This window comes from Gorilla gorilla, chromosome 14, assembly GCF_029281585.2.
Source record: "Gorilla gorilla gorilla isolate KB3781 chromosome 14, NHGRI_mGorGor1-v2.1_pri, whole genome shotgun sequence".
NCBI lineage: Eukaryota > Metazoa > Chordata > Mammalia > Primates > Hominidae > Gorilla > Gorilla gorilla.
This window is the reverse complement of record NC_073238.2, coordinates 55,805,605-55,820,957: the sequence shown is the minus strand read 5'-3', so window position 1 is coordinate 55,820,957 and position 15,353 is coordinate 55,805,605.

The window sequence follows — 15,353 nt, the reverse complement described above, 5'->3', positions numbered from 1 at the left end:
GTGAGTGGCTTAAACAATAACCATTTATTTCTCACAGGGCTGGAGTCTGGGCAGCCCAAGACCAAGGTGCCCGCAGATTCTATGTCTGGAAAAGGTCCTCTTTCTGGCTTGCAGATTACCATCTTCTTACTGTATTCTCACAGGGAGAAAAGAGCAAAGGGAGAGAAGGGGAGGAAGCAGACTCTCTCCTGTCTCTTCTTATAAGGACACTAACTCCATCTGTGAGGGCCCTACCCTCATGACCTAATCACCTCCCAAGGGTCTCACCTCTAATTGCACATTGGGGGATTAAGATTTCAACATGTGAATTTGGGGAGGACAGACGCAAACATTCAGTTCATAGCACTTTCCCAGATGGCTCTCTGGAGTATAAACATTTTTAACAGCCTACCTTCCTTCATTAATATGCAATGCTATCTTATCATATATTTGTATATGTGTTTGTGTCTATTTCTGGAGTCTCTATTCTGATCCATTGATTTGTAGGTTTCTTCATACCCAGTACAATATTGCTTCAATTGCTGTGGCTTTAAAGATGGGTTTCAGTTCTGGTAGAGCTATTCCCTAAGGCCCCACCCCACTCCCCAGCCCCATCAGGTGGCTCCATCTTTTTCAGAAAACTCCTGGCTGTGCTTGCGTGTCTACTTTTCTGTAGACTTTTAGTCACAAACATTTCTTATTGGTATATTTTATTAGGGTTTTATTAGATTTATGGATTCACTTATGGAGAATTGCCATCTTCATGATATTTAATCATCCCTAGACAGAAATAGACTATGTATTTACATGTTTTCCAAGCCTTTTTTTGGTTTATCTCAACATTTTAAAGTCCTCTTCATTTAGATCTTGTGTGTCTTGTCATTTACTCTTGAGTATTTTGTCACTGTGTCATAAACAGGATCTTTTCTTCCATTATAACTGGTTACTATTCGTATATAGAAAAGCAAGTTATTTTGCATATTGATTTTGTATTCACCAACTTTATGAATTTCCTTTGTTATTAGAAATTACTCTTCAGCTTATTTTCTTGGGTTTTCCAGATATAAAATCACATAATAATTATAAATGTCTCTCTCTTTACAATTTATTCTTTTGTCTACATGCATGATTTGATACTTCCAGAATAACATAAAACAATAGAAACTTCCTCTTATTTCTGACTGTAAGAATATTTCTCATTTTCTCCTACTCTGAGCATAATGGCAACTTTGAAATATGTATATTTCTTTTATTTACCATGTTTAAAATTATTTACCTATTCCTAGTTTATAAAATATTTTTGGTCAAATATGTATATTAAATTTTGCCAAATGCCTTATCAGCAACTATGAAGGTAATCATGTGAAAATCTATGCTCATCATTTTCAAATATTGAAATATCCTTCCATTGTTGGCATAAAGTCCTCCTGACCATAGTGATTTATTTTTCCAACATATTGTTGGACCCCATTAGCTAATAATTTAATTGAAACTTTGCACCAATATTAAGTAAAATTACAATTTTATCTTTTTTGCTTCTTTTATGATATTTTAGCATCAGTGTTTTGTTGAATTGGATGTGTTTTCTTCTTTTTCTATGGACACTGCATATATCTTCCTTCAAAGTTTTGATAGAATTCTGCTGTGAAGCCATCTTTGGTCAGGTGTCTTGTTGGGGTGGAGGGGGTATGGTGGGAAGGTGAGAGGTTGGGAGTAGAAAGGACAGAAACAAGAAATACGTTGTTTTCTCCCCACTCAAAAGAGGCTGGCAACTACAGGGGTTCTTATCATTCAGTCCCTGTCTTCCATCTGCCTCATCCTCAGAATGTCTCCTGCAAAGATAGTTTACCTAAGATTCTGTCTTTCAGCACAGCCTCTCCTAGAGGAAATAGGTCTAGGGAAGTTATTGCCCTTGGTCCTGGTACCCTGTTCTCATGGTTTCAATGCAGGGTAGGTTCTTGGCTTCAGCCAGGGAGGAATTCAAGAGCTACCCGGTGGTAGAGGGCAGTTTTATCGAGGCAAGCAGGGTTACAGCTCCGTGAGTGCTCCTTCAGAGCAGGGAGGCAGTGTGCTGAGAGTAGCAGCCAGGGCAGCAGTTAGACCCACTTTCATAATATGCTAATTAAGGGGCAGGCTATTCAGAATTAGCTAGAAAATGGGTGGTAAGTTCCAAGTGTTGACAGTGGCAAGGGTTGGTAATTTCTGGATGTCGCCATGGCGATGGTAAACTGGCATGGCACTGGTGGGTGTGTCTTAAAGACCCATGCTTTTGGCACCTCTTCCCAGCTTTGTCCAGTCTTCAACCTGGGTCGCGGTCCTGCCTCCCTCCTACCTCAGTTTCAGGTAAGTTCTTGCTGGTTTGGGACCCAGTGAACCTCTCACTTTGCAGAAGCACTCTCTGCTGAATGGAGCAGATTGCTGCAGCCACAGCATCTTCAGCATCCTCACTCCACATTGTTGACCTTCTCTTCACTGGGCAGCCCTTCCTCAAATGTGGTGCTGGGCCTCAGATGTTTCCTAGTTTAATCAAAGATCAAGTTTACATTTCTGTTTCTTATTCTCCTTGTTGTCTGGGGGCTCATACTGAGAAGAAAGTTTCAACAGAACCTCTACTCTGACATCTGAGAACTGGAAACTAGCCTCCCTTTGACTTCAAATATTCTTATACACTCTCTTTTCCTTAGGAAGTCAAGGGTCTGTTTTACAAATAGCATGAAAAAATTCTGTTGGTGTCAGGATATATATTGGATCTCCTATGGGTATAGAAAGTCCTAAATCTGTCAAACAGATCCCTCAACTATATATTTTATTTTTCCTTTTGCCTCTCCTTCTGGGAAACCTCTTTTACTCAAACTTGAGAGAGCTTTAAAAACTGATGTTGTCTGGACCCACCCCCAGAAAGTCTGATTAATTAATATAGTATGCAACCTAGACACTGGGAGCTTTAAAATCTCCCCAGGTGATTCCAATATGCAATAAAATTTGAAAAGCACTCCTCCAGCCCACTAATTCAATCTTCAGCTCTGTCCATTTAGCTCATTCACGTTTTTAACAAAATGGAATTCCAGAAGAGAACTTGCTTACAAATTAGGTGAGGGTCTGAGGGAAAGGGAGGACTCAGGGATGACACCCAGGTCTCTGGCTTGAGCCACTGGGTGGATGATGATGACTTCCCAGGATGGGAAAGACTAAGGTCAGGAGGGAGATTAGTTTGGGGTGGGAAATCAAGAGTTCTGCTCTGGACAGGTTAGGTTTGAATTGTCCGTGAGACAGCCAAGAGAAGACAAAAAGCAATCTCAGCACCTAATAAGTACAGTACAAAGTTACTAACCATTAAAGGAGAAAGTCATGAGCCCATACTGATAATCAATAGATGAGAAAGTACATGGGTAGGGAAAAGGAAGGTCTTACTTCCAGCACAATCCAGAGGGTTGACAGGTCAGTGTGGGGGGAGTGATGGTTGGAGTCGGAAAAGCACCATGTTCCAACCATCCTAGTAAAGGTTGGGTCAGGGACAAATCATCAGTAGATGCTAAATTTAGAGGTAAATTTTGATGAGGAACAGGATATTTGTCTGGTCTTAAAGTGTCTCCCCACAGACCATATGTTATTTACAAGGAAGAGAGAGGGAAGAACCAGTGATTATACAACAGCGAAATCAAACAGCACTTTGAGAAGGTGATCAAAATTACCATCGCCAGTGAGGCATGGGCGGATACTGTGTGCCTCCAGCTGTGATGCCCTGAGAGGCACACACCTAACCAAGTCGTATTCCAGCAGAGCACAAACAACCTGAACCTAATCTTGAGAAAACATCAGGCAAAACCAAAACGAAGTCCTATTTAAAATTTTTTTTAAATGAGAGGGAACTGTATTTTTCAAAAATGTTAATGTACAGTGTAATATACAGTAAAAACATTAGTAAGGGTATTTTTGTATTATGAAGGTATTGAAAGTAAGCAGCTCTAAGATGGTCAAGTTGATGGGTATAGATTCCAACAGCACAGGTTTGAATCCTAGCTCTGAACTTTACTAATTGTGACGTCAGGCAAGTTTCTTACTCTCTATATGTTTCAGTTTCCCTGCATGTACAATGAGAATAATAATAGTTCTGACCTCATGGGGTGGGGGCAGGGACTATAAGGATTCAATAAAATTGTGCTCAGTTTTTTAAAAAATGTCAATGTCATAAATGACAAAGAAAGGCTGTGGAAGTGCTCCAGATTAGAGGCCAAAGAGACATCACAATTAAATGCAATATCTGACTCTAGTCTAGATCCTGTACTATAGTTTTTTAAGTAAGCCATAAAGGATATTTTTGGGTTAACTGACAAAAATTGCAATGTGAATGGTAGACAAGATAAAGCATGGCTCAGAAATCACCACTGAAGAATGCATCCATGTAACCAAACACCACCTGTTCCCCAAACACCTACGGAAATAAAAAATTAAAATTATAAAAATTTAAAATTAAAAAAATTAAAAGTTCAGCCAAAAAAAGATAAAGCATGGTAGCAATGTTAAATTTTCTGAAGTTGATAACTGCACTGTGGTTAGGTAAGAGAAAACCTTTTATCCCTAAGAAAACTGAAGTGTTTAGAAGTAAAAGGCCATGCCTTCAAATGGTTCCAGGAAAAAATACACACACACACACACACACACACACACACACACACACATATGCATAACATTACATATTATATATGTGTGTGTTATAGATATACATACACATAGAGGAACACACAGAGAGGAAGAAAAAAATAAGGCAAATGGAGTGAATGTTAATTTTGGGTAAATCTGGGTAAAGCGTATGCAGGTGTTTTCTGTGCTATTTTTATTTTTGTAAGCTTTGTATAAGTTTGAAAAAAATTATTTTAAAAAAAGTTGTTGTTGTTTTTGTTTTTGTTTTCTGAGACAGTGTTTTACTATGTTGCCCAGGCTGGTCTTGAACTCCTGGGCTTAATCAGTCCTCCTGCCTTGGCCTCCTGAGTAGCTGAGACCACAGACATGGGCCACTACGTCCAGCTCAAAAGGTTTGTTGTTGTTTTGTTTTTAATGCAGTTGAGTATACAAGTCTAGAGCTCCAAGGAGAGACCTAGACTAGAGACAGAACTGCAGGAGCCATCGAGACATAGTGTTGAAAGCTGTGAGAATGGAGGAGCTCATCAAGAATATTGAAGATGATGAAAAAGGGGCCAGGACCAGGGAACAGAGATGTTCAGAGATCAGCCAGAGAGAGCAAAGCCAGCCAAGAAGACAGCAGGAGCCACCACTGAGGTGGAAGGAAACCAGAGGGCTGAGGTGTCATGGAAATGAAGAAAAGACAAGGTTTCGAGAAGTGGAAAACTATCACAAATATTGCTAACAGGTTGCCTAAGATACTGACAGTGATATGACCTCCGGATGCTGGACTTAGCAAGGGGGAGGTCATGAGACACTTTCATAAGAACTGTTTCAATGGAATCATGGTAGAAAAAGCCAGATTGTAGTGGTTCCCAGAGTCAACACAGGGCGAAGAAGTACAAATCTGAATAACTCACAAGAAATATGGCGATGAAAGGAAATGAGAAACAGAGTCCACTTTCTATACCACTCCAGTACCATCCTCAATCCATCCTTCAGTAACTTCCTCAATTCTGGGGTCTGATGTTCTTCCAGCAGTTACGACTTTTTTTTTTTTTTTTTAATAAAACAAGGTCTTGCTCTGTTGACCAGGTTTGTCTCAAATTTCTAGGCTGAAGTAGTCCTCACACCTTAGCTTCCTGAGTGGCTGGGACCACAGAAATGTGCCACCATGCCTGGTAATTATGGATTCATTGTTGTTATTATTTAATTTATAGAGAAAAGAGGTTTAATTGACTCAGTTCTGCATGGCTGGGCAGACCTCAGGAAACCTACAATCATGGTAGAAGGCATCTCTTCACAGGGCAGCAGGAGAGAGAATTAGTGCCTTATTATTTTTTAACAGCTTGTCTGTAATTTCTGTGGCATCCTGGGTGGAAGGAGAAGTAAAAAAGTGTCTTCAGTCTACATCTTGAACCACAAATCTACATGACTTTATGTCCACTATTGTCATTTAATCCTCACCACAATCTTTTGTTTTCAGTTAAATCAAAAAGTGACATTCTTTTTGTATCAAGCCTTCTTAAACATTGAAATGCATTCATTTTTATGCTCATGTTCTTTGGCAATATTATTTGTTCCCTTTTGCCCCTCATTTCCTAAATTGTTTTAATGGGTTCATCTCTAACATGAAGATTGTTTTATTTTCTTAATGCTACCTACCTTTTATCATCCCAATATTAAGGCCAATCTAGATTTTTTTTTTGTCTTTTACATGTGAAATGGATGTCAAAAATGGAGAATTCACCAGCGCATTTTAAGATAACATGAAAGCAAGCATTTCAAAGCAATAACATGCCATTACATTTTTGAAAAATAAGTATCATTGGTACTTAAAAGCAGTACTGAATTCCAGAAGCATATTCTTATATTGGATATTATTCATAATGGCAAATAAAGTTCATTTCCACAGTAATGATTTCCAATAAGCAGTTTTCTTTTTTTTTTTTTTGAGGGTTCATTTTGACTGTTTCAGACTTAAATCTTGAATATCAGTGACTCAATCTTTAACATAACAATCAACAGTAGACTTGAAAATTGAATTGTTTCAAAAGGCAATGATAGCAAGAAAAAGCTCTTGGCATTTGAAGAGAAGTACACATACATAGAAAGAAAGTCAATCAAAATACTTAACTTTGTACATGTTAGAAATATCCAATATGCCACCAACACAATTGCCCTGAAAGAAAAAAAAAAAAAAAAGCCCTCACCACAATCTTCTGATGAAAATGTTATCATCCGTGTCTGAAAGCTGAGACGCCTGAGGTCGGGAAGGGTCAAGTGGCCAACACACAGCTAATCACTGATAGCTTTAGGTTTCACACCCACATTTGTTTGCTTTCAATGCTCACACACTTTCATCCCACCATCCTAGACAGATTATGGAACACAATGTGCTAAGTGGGATGGGTAAGCAATAGAAATGTAAGGTTAGAAAAAAACTATGCCTCATACTCTTGAGTAATTTTATTATCTCCTATTTTTTCGATTTCTCTTATTGGTAAAATTTCTCTTGAATACTTCAGCTTTGTTCAGCTATACTCAGAAAACAAGAAACAGGATTTTCTTGGGAAGATTATGGAGTCAAACAAACCTGGGTTTGAGTCCCAGCTCCAGTGGGTGCCTGAGAAAGACCCTGGTATTTCTACCTGTAAAGTGGGGTTAAGGTTACTCTGGGCATTAGTGCTAATATGTGGAAAGCCCTTGGCATTCGGGAGATACTCTTCAAATCAAGACCTTCCCCACAAAACATCTTCCTGATTAACATCCCCATTGCAGGATGCTACTTGGTTTTTAATATCCAAATTTCAGGGAACATATGTATCTCTCTCAATGCCATTTTTTGGCCAGAATTTATCTAAGGTAAATGTAAATTTATATCCCTAAAACACAACACCCTACATTTTAAACAAATGTATCTATAAAGTCTTGAGAAACATTATAATTACACTTAACAGAACGCCAGAACTGCATGTAGAAGGTTGTATAAAGCATGGTGAACCTCAGCAAAGGGGATGAGGTTTCCCCAAGTTGTTGGCACTGACAGGCATCACGGTGTCACTTCTTACAAAGTAGGCCTTAACAACTATAGTGTTTTAAGCTATGTTTTAAGTATTTTACATCCCCTTTTTTTTTTTTTTTTTTTGACAGAGTCTCACTCTATCGCCCAGGCTGGAGTGCAGTGGCTCAATCTTGGCTCACTGCAACCTCTGTCTCCTGGGTTCAAGCGATTCTCCTGTCTCAGCCTCCCAAGCAGCTGGGATACAGGCGTGTGCCACCATGCCTGGCTAATTTTTGTATTTTTGGTAGTGATGGGATTTCACCATGTTGGCCAGGCTGGTCTCAAACTCCTGACCTCAAGTGACCTGCCTGCCTCAACCTCCCAAAGTGCTGGAATTATAGGCATGAGCCAAGCTGCCCAGCCTAGTATTTTACATCCTAATGTGGTAGTTTATTACATATATAGGTGTTTCAACACATCTAATCACATTTGGGAAGTTGATTGGTGGATGTGTGCCTTATAACCTTTTCCATTTATAATAACAGGAAACTACACTAACAGGAACATCAGATCCCAATGCACAGCAAGTATTATTAACTATAGAGTTAATAATACAAAACACCAGTATTATTAACTCTATAGTTAATAATACTGTAATTCTTTACTTGAAATTTGCTGAGAGTAGACCTTAAATGTTTTCACCGCACACACACACACACACACACAGTAACTAAGGTGATGAATGAGTTAACTAATTTGATTGTGGCTATCATTTCACAATGTATATGTACATCAAATCCTCACATTGTACACCCTGAATTTTATTGTATAGATTCAATTTTATATATTGAATCTATAATCTAAACAATTATACTTCGATAAAGCTGAAAAAATAAAACTTAAATGACAGGAATTGTTTACTGGTTGGCATTTTTACACAGAACATCTGATCTCAGGAACAGATGACTGAGCTTAAGTGTCCACCACCCTCAGCAGAGGTGAAGCTGGTACATTAGCATCAAAAGAAGGCCATTTCCAAGGAGGAGCAGAGTCAGATGCCCTGTAGTCAGTTCCTATAACCTAATGCCTTGTAGGGGACAACTGTCATCTGTTTAGTCACCAAAAACCTGTATTGCCTTCTATGTTTGTGCCCCCCGCAGTGAGACCCACCCATCACTATAGAAATCAAAAGTGCCAGACACTGGCTTCTCCAGCCCCTGTGGCAGGTAGACAAGGTAAGTGGCGTGGCTCTGTCCCTTACAAGAAGCAGCAGGTCTCCCTGCACAGCTTGTGTTCTGGTGATGGGCAGTGATGATCTTGGTGGCAGAACATCCAGTTTCTAGGTACAGGGGCTCTGTTCCAGCCAGCACCCAGGGTTGGGGCATTGACAGTGGGCCCTGTAGCAAAGCAAATATGTCTTTCCCAGATGGGTTCAGTGGCAGAAGTTAGGGTGCTCTACCTGGCTGTGCGACTTCCAACCCACGTGCCCCAGGGCTCAAGGGACACTATGAGCTGCCCACTGTTGTTAATAAAATGTCTCTGCTTCATCAGCCCGGGGCAGTTGCTTTTGCTTGCAGCTATAAACCCTGACTGATAAAAGGATCTTGCATTTTCTTGGCTAACGAGGGGATTCCTTTATGCCATCTTACCCCCAATGTCTGCTTCTCATGGCTATATCAAGTACCCAGTGGCCCTGGCCAATGGCCAGTGTGGGCAGAATGGCCTCCCAGTAGTCACACTCTGAACCCTGATACCTTTCAGATCTCAAGAAATTGGCCACCTTTCTAGCTAGTAACTGGAACATCCCCATGAGGATGTACGTGCCTGCTCCCCACTGTATCCTGGCTCCGTAGAAAACCACCTCTGCCTCACCACCACTCCCCTTCCCCAGGGACTGCTTGGAGCCTGTGGGCTGCCTTGCTGCTGAGTATGGGAAAGGAGACAAAGAGCTTAGGAGGAGCACATGCTGAGAAGTTCCCCAAAGCCATCTAGGAGAGGCTTGTCTCTCGTTAACACTGGTTTGCAATTCTCTGCCCCAAGTCAGACCAATCTGTCATCGCCCTGGGCTGACACAGGATGAATCAGACCCCGCAGATCTGGGGACTCCTCGATGGGCCCCCCAGCCACCCTTGGCACAGACACCCAAAACCGCTGAGCAGACGAGCCCAGGAGGGATTTCTAACCACGACCCTGACAAATGCCCAAACCCAACGCCAAGAGCCTCCTCCTCCATCCCCTGGGCCTCCAGATCGTGGGTCTTTTCCTTCACGTATGGCTATGTCTGAGAAGCCTGATGCCTTCCCAGAAGCCTCCCTATGCTAATTACAGTGTGGTCTGCTGAGGAGACTCATGCTGACTTTGGAGGTCAGAGGCAGCAAGAGCTACATAGCAATAGACTGCTTCACCTACTCCTGTGAGCATTGGGTTCTCAGATCCGCCATCTTTTCCAAGGAGCCCTCTAGTCTGGCGTCTTATCCCATGGATGTAACACAACTTCCTCCAGGTAAGTACATAGGTTTTGTAATCTCCCTAGGAAAAGTGAGGCCAAGCGAGGGCAAGAGGGACTCCAAATGTGGCAGAAGAATTCACATGAAGCCAGATTGTGCCAACTCAGGGCTGCTGGTGCCAGTGCTGGTGACACGTCCACATTGGCCGTTGATGTCATCATCCACACTGCTTACTATTTAGAGGACAAAGGCCCCCATTTCCTCCTTTCAGTTCTTCCTCTTTCCACCCATTAAACAAAGCATTCTTTGGAAGTTTACAGTTCTCTAAGGACTCATCAGGGGAAGAGTGAGAAGTTATCATCACTAGAATCTAGACAACAAAAGGATGTCTTAGCTCTGCTTTCTAAGGAGTGGCTTACTCTCCAAACAAGATTTGTGTTGCTCTGTTTATCATCTCTTGCATCACGGATTGGCTTCTCCTGATGGGGCTGGCCTGCTCCAAAGCTAGGACGTCTTCCCACCCATGGGAACAGATGGCAGGGGTAATGGGGTGGGAGCAAGTTGGAGCCATCATGAGGTGCTCTGATGCCTCAGAGGCCAGAACAACACATCCTAGGCCAGGCTGTGGGAGATGGTCACCCAAAGCCAACTCAGTCCACTATCCCCACCACAACCCTTTCTAAAGTTGGGGATGATGATGAAAGCCCCTAGAATGCTCTGTCCTCATTGTTTTTGACACCAAAAATTTCTCTTCAATGTCCCATACACAAGCTGTAATGTTGGAGAGCTGCAGGGCTTTAGAGCCTGGCCCCAACCCCTCCTTCTACAGTCAAGGTGACCCTACTTCACATCCAATGCAAAGGCAGAATGCGGAAGGTCACACAGAGATGCGGTCTGGGATGTGGTGTGCAGAATGCATCCAGGTTCCATATATGGGCCTCTTTGGCCCAGCCTGAAGCCCAGCATGTGGCATAAAGGAGAAAAGTGGCTGGAAAGCTCCCAAAAGCTGACCCTGCAACTCTGAATTCTACTCACACAAATCTAGCCAATGTCCAGAATGGAGGAGAAACAGATCAGTGGCCTATTGGTTTTCAAGTCCAACTCTGATCCTCATATGCCCTGATAGATGCACCCAGATCTAGTCAGAGTTGCAGGGACTCTGATGTTGAGGAGGATCCCCAAAGCAGTGAGTACATAAGGACACACTGAACTTCACTGAAACCATCTGGCAGACCTCTGACAACATCTTTTTCAGCTTCGCTGCTACTGAGAAAACACAAGGCCACTATTTCTCTCCACTTTGAAGTAGCTACAGTTCATTCTGTATCCACAGCCTCCCCCTCCGCCTCCCCCTCCGCCTCCCCCTCCGCCTCCCCCTCCGCCTCCCCCTCCCCCTCCCCCTCCCCCTCCCCCTCCGCCTCCCCCTCCTCTCCTCTCCTCTCCCACGAGGAATAGACACTAGGCCCAAGCAGAGCCTCCATAGTTGATTGGTGGGAAACACTAGGTGGGCTGTCAGGCTGGGGTCCATGCAAGTGGTGCCATGGAGAGGAAGCCACAGGAACCACCAGCCTCCAAGGAACCAGGAGAGGGACACATGGATCACTTTGGGTGAGGGAGGCTGTTAGGCTGAATAATTCCCTCCTGCAGATATCCATACCCTAATCCCTAGAACCTGTGAATATGCTGCCTTACACGGTAAAGGGGACTTTGCAGATGGGATTGTGTTACGGATCTTGAGATAAGAAGATGATCCTAGATGATCTAGGTGAGCCCAGTGGAATCACAAGGGTCCTTACAAGAGGGGAAAAGAATGGTGGGGGGCTCTAGAAGCTGGAATAGACAAGAAACAGGATTCTCCAGAAGACTTCAGAAGGAACGTGGCCTTGCCAACACCTTGATTTTAAACTTCTGACCTCCAGAATGGTAAAAGAATAAATTTGCATTTGTTTAAACCACTAAATTGTTGGCAAATTAACAGGGAACTAATCCAGAGATCTCAGGCATGAATTCACAGGACCAAGAGGGAGAACTGGGACAGCCTCATGGGGTGCAGTCCCTCAGGTCACAGATCTGGTAGTGGGTGATTCCATGATCTCAAGTTACAAGAAAAGCCTACATCAACTGGCTTACACACAACAAGAAGTCCAAAGGCAGCAGTCTCCAAACTTGGTTTTTTTGGGTGACTCAGTGACCTTGGTTCTTCCCATCATTCCCTTCTGCTCATCTCACTGCTCTCTCAGTCACAAGATGGCTACCAACGTTCCAGGTGTCACATCTGGGCATACCATTGCCAAGACTCAGGAAAAGGAGCCATTTCATCTTTGTGTCGCTTGTTGAGAGTGAGGAAACCCTTCTCAGAACACTTATCCCTCTCTCCTGCCCCCTACACACTAGGGGACTTCCCCTCACATCTGGCTTGTTGGCCAGAATTATACACATGTCCATGCTTAAAGCAACTACTGGCAGGCAGTATCAGAGCTCTTTGATGAGTTTGCACACCAACTGGCACTTGCCCCTCAAAGCCAGCCGTCCTGAAGCATTTGGCTGTTGGGCAAAGGGTAGAGACCAGAACTAAATCAGGGTTGTGCTGGCAAAGAAGGGGATAAATCCATGGTGGGTAGGTGCGAAATTGTCTGCTCCACTGGTGCATGGAGTGGGCTTCAGAGAGACCCAGGAGTGTCTCTTCCTGGTACTGCAGACAGTCCCGGAGCTTACACAGCCTGCCCTTCATGTAGGGAGGGCTAGGATTGACTGGCTTGTTTCCATCACCATGGGGCACCTCTGAGCAGCAGTCTTGCCAAGCCACCCTGGTGCCTGAGTGCCCCCTCACCTGGCCCATTGCCTTGACCCACATTGTGACGCCTGATGGAACCATCTGGGTCTCAGGTAGCAGGGCTGGGTTCTGCTAACATGCTAACGTACTGACACTAACAAACCCCACCTGCACCTGTAATTGAGATGGGGAACAATTTGGGCTACTTTCCTCAGAAAGCAGCTGTAGACATGGCAGGCCCCTCAAGCTTCATGGATTTCTCCACCAGCCCATTTAGTTACCCACCCGATGCAGAGTCTGCTCTCTCAGCCAGTTGGCCTGTAGCCTCCTCAGCCTGCTCATGACTGGTGATGGTGTCCCGAACTCCCTCTCCATCTGGCCACACTGCAGGCTTCTCCCTGCAGCCACCACTCACCTCATAGAAGGCATCACGGTGTCTGTCCTGGTGCAGAGGATTCCTGTGCTCACCTCACCGTCCCCCTCACCTTGCTCTCCAGGCCTCAGACACGAAGTACAAGAGGAGGAAGCTAAAACAACAACAACCAAACAGACTGAGGGTAAAAGGAATATGGAAGGAAAAAGAAAAGCAAGCTAACTGCAATGTGATATCCTGGATTTGTTCCTGGAACAGAAAAAGGACAGAGTGGAAAAACTGAATAAAGCACACTCTGAATAAAGTCTGTGGAGAGTTAACCATACTGGGCCAGTGTTAATTTCTTAGCTTTGACAAATGCACTCTGGTTGTGTGAGACGTTAACATTAGGGGGAGCTGGATGAAGGTACAGAGAACTCGCTGGGCTATCTCCACAACTTCCCCATAAATTAATGATTATTCCAAAATCAAAAGTTTATTCTCTTAAAAAAGAAAAATAAAATAGCATGAGGCCCGGCCAGGTTCCTATGCTATGTTCCTTCATCAATCCCTGTGGCTGGGGAGAATCCTCTGCCACAGCCCCCACCCTAAGACCAATCCCAAAGAGAGAAAGAAGGACTTCAGAGAGATTTGAAACCCAAACTTTTCTAGCATACATAGTTCCCAGGTATTTGGAAAAGGGGGAAAGGTCGGTATGAGAATCACTGGGATTAAAGAGGTGTCTTAACAGCAGGAGTTCTCAAAACTACTAATACGGTCGATGTTTTCTAACTCTCCAAGAAGGGGCTATGTCATGAGGCATTTCTCAACATTCATTTTGCTTCTCACTTAAGCCACCTTGCAGAACCATCTCCACCCACCCCTGGGGGACCCCTGCCCCAGCCTGACTCTCAGGTCCTCTGTGACAGCTTCTGCTGCCTTTTCAGCCCCACCTTGAGGCCTAGTTCTGACCTTAGAACTTTCCAGATGCAAGCCATGCCCAGCATTTCAGTCTGAGAACTGGGTCTTCATCGTATTATATTGTGTTGGCAACCTGCCTGGAGCCCAGGCCCTTGAGATTCTCATCACCTCATCCACGTCATAAGCCCAAGCATGTGGGGAAGGACAGAGCCATCCTTTTTGACAGACAAGGAAACTGAGGCCCAAGGAGATTAAGTCCTTTGCCCAAGGTCACCCAGCAGACTGCTGCCTAGGCTGTGCCTTAGCCACCTAGTTCACTTTCCCCACTACTGGCCAGCACCTCACCTGCTCCCAGAGGAAGTCCCCATGGGCGTCCCTGCCTGGGCATTTGTACACATTACCTGACCCACCGTGGCATTCCTGCCAGCGCCACCCCCCCCCCACTCCCCCCCCCCCCGTCCACCTGGCCAGGGCTTGCTGTCACTTCATGGTTTGGCTGACTACTGCTGCTCCCTGCCTTTGTCCTTTCTGTTCCCACACCAGACCTGTTCTACCCTAGCGTCCCCAGCTCCTCCTGGCTGGGTACCCTGGCTGCAGTTATCCTGCCCTCCCCGCACTGTTGGCCATCGCCAGAGTTATGGCAAAAGGAAGGAGGGGAGGCTCGGAAAGAACACACCTGCGACAGGCCCAGGGGACAGTGAAAGCATGACTAGGAATCCGTGTCCACCTGGCATCCCAGGGTGCAATGCACTGACCCCTCCACCCCATCACTGGGGCTTGGCACAGGCAGGTGGTCACCGCACTTGGCCACTGAAACTTCCTTACTTCCTGCTCCCCTTCAAGTGACCCAGCTGCTAACCATGAGTTATGTCAGAACCAACCTTGTCCCGTAGACTTTTAAGCTCTTAGGGCTTGTGAGTGGGGTCCAGGGGTGACACTCCACAATGGAATAGGTCAGTCTAGGAGCCAGCAGCACTGGTCTCATAAAACTCCTGAAGTGCTGGCTGGGCACGGTGGCTCACGCCTGTAATCCCAGCACTGTGGGAGGCCTAGGTGGGCCGATCACCAGAGGTCAGGAGTTCAACTCAAGCTCCAATTTATAGCCCATTTGTCAAATGGTCACCACCTGGGACTAGTAATTGGCATCTGAAGTGGGGGCAGTCCGTGGGACTGAGTCTTCAAGCTGCAGGATCTGACACCATCTCCAGAATTGAATTATAGGACACCCCCCAGCTGTGTCCACTGGAGAATCAGGTG